The sequence below is a fragment of the Carcharodon carcharias genome, chromosome 27 (assembly GCF_017639515.1).
Source record: "Carcharodon carcharias isolate sCarCar2 chromosome 27, sCarCar2.pri, whole genome shotgun sequence".
Taxonomy (NCBI): Eukaryota; Metazoa; Chordata; class Chondrichthyes; order Lamniformes; family Lamnidae; genus Carcharodon; species Carcharodon carcharias.
The window spans coordinates 7324226-7329225 of NC_054493.1; positions in this window are offsets into that span (position 1 = coordinate 7324226).

The following is a 5000-nucleotide window of genomic DNA, read 5'->3' on the forward strand; positions in this document are numbered from 1 at the left end:
TGCATGTGTCCATGTGTGTGCACTTGTGTATACTCAAGTGTGCATGTATCTGTGTTTGTATGTATTCATGTGTGCATCCATTCGCATATGTGTATGTGGGTGCCTGTGTGTACACTTGCATATACTCATGTGTGCGTGTATTTGCATGAGCATGTATTTGTGCATGCATCTTTTCATGTGTGTATTCATGTGTGTCCACATGCATGTACTCGTGTGTGTGTATTTGCATTTATGCACGTATGTATTTGTGTGAGTGGATGTATTTGAGTGTAAGGGTGTGTGTATTTGCATGCATTTGTTTTGGTGCATGTGCCTGTGTGCATTTGTGTGTGCTTGCATATACGCATGTAATCGTGTATGTTTGGGTGCATGTATTTGTGAACAATATTACGTACATCCTTTCATGCTTGTGCTTCCATGTAGCTGTGTCTGTGTTTGTGTGCATGTGTGTTTGTGTTTATGCTTGTATTTGCACATATGTTTGAGTTTGTGTGCAGCTGTGAGTGTGTGTGAGTGTTTTGAGTGTGCATGTGTGCCTGTTTTTGCCTGTACCCCTGGGTGTGCATGTATGTCCATGTATCCAAGCGTGTGTATTTGTGTGCATGTGTTTCAGAGCATACAGGTGAATCTGGGTATATGTGCATGTGGTGTGTGTGTCTGCAGTGTGTGTGTGTGTGTGTGAGAGAGCTGTGTGTGTGTATGTGTGTGTGTCCTGTGTGTGTGTATGCATGCATGTATGCGTGTGTGTGCATGTGTGTGTGTATGCATGCGTGTATGCATGTGTGTGCATGTGTGTGTGTATGTGTGCTGTGTGTGTGTGTGTGTATGCATGTGTGTGTGTATGCTGTGTGTGTATGCTGTGAGTGTGTGTGTACAGTGTGTGTGTAAACATGTGAGAGCTGTGTGTACAGTGTATGTGTGTGTGTATATACATGTGAGTGCTGAGTGTACACTGTGTGTGTGTGTATATGCTGTGTGTGTGTGTGTATGTGTGCTGTGTATGTGTATGCTGTGTGTGTATATGCTGTGTGTGTGTGTGTGTATATGTGTGTTGTGTATGTGTATGCTGTGTGTGTATATGCTGTGTGTGTATGTGTGTGTGTGTGTCTATCTGTGTGTGTGTGTGTCTGTGTGTGTGTGATGTATGTGTGTATGTGTGTGTGTATGTGTGTGTATGTGATGTGTATGTATGCTGTGTGTGTATGTGTGTGTGCGTGTGTATGCTGTGTGTGTGTGTGTGTGATGTGTGTGTGTATGCTGTATGTGTGTGTGTGTGTGTGATGTGTGTATATGCTGTGTGTGTGTGATGTGTGTGTGTATGCTGTGTGTGTATGTGTGTGTGCTGTGTGTGATGTGTGTGTATGCTGTGTGTGTATGTGTGTGTGTGTGTGTGCGTGTATGCTGTGTGTGTGTGTGTGTGTGTGTGTGATGTGTGTGTGTGTATGCTGTGTGTGTATGTGTGTGTGTGTGTGTATGTGTGTGTGTGATGTGTGTGTGTATGCTGTGTGTGCGTGTGTATATGTGTGCTGTGTATGTGTATGCTGTGTGTGTATATGCTGTGTGTGTATGTGTGTGTGTCTATCTGTGTGTGTGTGTGTGTGTGTCTGTGTGTAAGTGTGATGTATGTGTGTATGTGTGTGTGTATGTGTGTGTGTGATATGTATGTATGCTGTGTGTGTATGTGTGTGTGTGCGTGTATGCTGTGTGTGTATGTGTGTGTGTGTGATGTGTGTGTATGCTGTATGTGTGTGTGTGTGTGTGTGTGGGTGATGTGTGTGTATGCTGTGTGTGTGTGTGATGTGTGTGTATGCTGTGTGTGTATATGTGTGTGTGTGATGTGTGTGTATGCTGTGTGTGTAAGTGTATGTGTGTGTGTGTGTGTGATGTGTGTGTGTGTATGCTGTGTGTGTATGTGTGTGTGTGTATATGTGTGTGTGTGTGATGTGTGTGTGTATGCTGTGTGTGTATGTGTGTGTGTGATGTGCGTGTATGCTGTGTGTGTGTGTGATGTGCGTGTATGCTGTGTGTGTGTGATGTGTGTGTGTATGCTGTGTGTGTATGTGTGTGTGTGTGATGTGTGTGTATGTGTGTGTGTGTGCATGTATGCTGTGTGTATATGTGTGTGTGTGTGTGATGTGTGTGTGTATGCTGTGTGTGTATGTGTGTGTGTGTGTGATGTGTGTGTATGCTGTGTGTGTATGTGTGTGTGTGTGTGATGTGTGTGTGTGTGTGTGTGTGTGTGTGTGATGTGTGTACGTATGCTGTGTGTGTGTGTGATGTGTGTATGTATGCTGTGTGTGTATATGTGTGTGTGTGTGTATGCTGTGTGTGTGTATGTGTGTGTGTGTATGCTGTGTATGTATGCTGTGTGTGTATGTGTGTGTGTGTGATGTGTGTATGTATGCTGTGTGTGTATGTGTGTGTGTGTGTATGCTGTGTGTGTGTATGTGTGTGTGTGTATGCTGTGTATGTATGCTGTGTGTGTGTGTATGTCTGTGTGCGTGTGTGTGTGTGTGATGTGTGTATGCTGTGTATGTGTATGTGTGTGTGTGTGTGTGTGTGTGTATGCTGTGTATGTGTGTGTGTGTGTGTATGCTGTGTGTGTGTGTGTGTATGCTGTGTATGTGTATGTGTGTGTGTGTGTGTGTATGCTGTGTATGTGTGTGTGTGTGTGTGTGTATGCTGTGTGTGTGTGTGTGTGTGTGTGTATGCTGTGTGTGTGTGTGTATGTATGCTGTGTGTGTGTATGTGTGTGTGTGTGTATGCTGTGTGTGTGTATGTGTGTGTGTGTGTGTATGCTGTGTATGTGTGTGTGTGTGTGTAGGCTGTGTGTGTGTGTATGCTGTGTGTGTGTATGTGTGTGTGTGTGTGTATGCTGTGTATGTGTGTGTGTGTGTATGCTGTGTGTGTGTGTATGCTGTGTGTGTGTATGTGTGTGTGTGTGTGTATGCTGTGTGTGTGTATGTGTGTGTGTGTGTGTGTGTGTGTGTATGCTGTGTATGTATGCTGTGTGTGTGTGTGATGTGTGTGTGTCTATCTGTGTGTTGTGTGCCCTCCTGTTATTGGGTGTGTGTTTGTATCCGTGTCCAAGCTGCAAGGGGTAGGAGCCGGATGGAAGGGCCCTGGGCCTCTGGCTCACCTTCTGCTCGCACTCTGCACACTGGAAGGCTCTCCCCCCAGCTCCACAGGGTGCTCAGCTTTCAGACAGGCTCGACTCACCGATCAGTCACACTGATCTGCTTACACCGTGGAGAGAGCCTCTTCAAAGCGTGGAGGGATTTAAGGGGGCATTGTGGACGGCTGATGTATCAGCAGGACAGAGTGCCCTAGCGTCCAGAGCCCCAAAGCGACCTAAGGCCCAGCTCCTTCTGACCCACACTCCGGCCCAGCCTCTGTCCCCCGAGACCCGCAGCAACGGGAGTGAATGTCAGCGGGTTAACCCTGACCGGGTGGCTGCTCTGATACCCTGAGGCTAACGTCTGTACCTTTCGACTCCATCACATTGTCCAGGATATGGAGGACCCAGCCTCTCTTCATCTATCTAACCCTGCACTTCTCCGCTCAGCGCTTTCTCTCTCCCTCTCTTTCACCTCTTTCCCTCCCCTCCCTCTCTGTCCCTACTGTCCCTCCTGCCCTCCCCCTCTCATTCACCCTCCCTCTCCCTCTCTTCTCGGTCTCCACCCTGTTTCGTGGTCATCTCTCCCCCGATCCCTTTCTCATTCATTCCTTTATCCACATCTCCTTTGCTCCCCCTCCTCTTCTCTCTCTCTCTCTCTCTCTCTCCTTTCTCGGCCTTTAACCCTCTCACTAATTCTCTCTTTTCCTCTCCCTCATCTCCTTGTCTTTTCTTCTCTTCGCAGTTGCTGCCTCTCCCTTTTTTTCACCCCGGCTTTCTCTCTCTCCTTTCTTTCCTCTATCTCTCTTCTCCCCACTTTCCCCCTCCTCCCTTTCACTCTCTCCCACTTCTTCCCTCTCTCCTCTCTCCATTTCTCTCTCCTCTCTCCTCTCTCCTCTCTCCTCTCTCCATTTCTCTCTCCTCTCGACTCTCTCTTTCCTCCCCGTTTCTCCCTGTTCACCCGCTCTCTCTCTCTCTCCCCAGCTCTCCTCCCTCCCTGTTCACTCTCTCTCTCTCTCTCCCCAGCTCTCCTCCCTCCCTGTTCTCTCTCTCTCTCTCTCCCCAGCTCTCCTCCCTCCCTGTTCTCTCTCTCTCTCTCCTCCCTCCCTGTTCTCTCTCTCCAGCTCTCCTCTCTCCCTGTTCTCTCTCTCTCTCTCCCCAGCTCTCCTCCCTCCCTGTTCTCTCTCTCCCTCTCCCCACTCTCCTCCCTCCCTGTTCTCTCTCTCTCTCTCGCTCTCCTCCCTCCCTGTTCTCTCTCCAGCTCTCCTCCCTCCCTGTTCTCTCTCTCTCTCTCCCCAGCTCTCCTCCCTCCCTGTTCTCTCTCTCCCTCTCCCCAGCTCTCCTCCCTCCCTGTTCTCTCTCTCTCTCTCCTCCCTCCCTGTTCTCTCCCTCTCTCTCCAGCTCTCCTCCCTCCCTGTTCTCTCTCTCTCTCTCCAGCTCTCCTCCCTCCCTGTTCTCTCTCCAGCTCTCCTCCCTCCCTGTTCTCTCTCTCTCTCTCCAGCTCTCCTCCTCCCTGTTCTCTCTCTCTCTCTCCCCAGCTCTCCTCCCTCCCTGTTCTCTCTCTCCCTCTCCCCAGCTCTCCTCCCTCCCTGTTCTCTCTCTCTCCCTCTACCCAGCTCTCCTCCCTCCCTGTTCTCTCTCTCTCTCTCTCCTCCCTCCCTGTTCTCTCTCTCCCTCTCCCCAGCTCTCCTCCCTCCCTGTTCTCTCTCTCTCTCCTCCCCCCTCCCTGTTCTCTCTCTCCAGCTCTCCTCCCTCCCTGTTCTCTCTCTCTCTCTCTCCAGCTCTCCTCCCTCCTGTTCTCTTTCTCTCTCTCCACTCTCCTCCCTCCCTGTTCTCTCTCTCTCTCTCTCCTCCCCCTGTTCTCTCTCTCCAGCTCTCCTCCCTC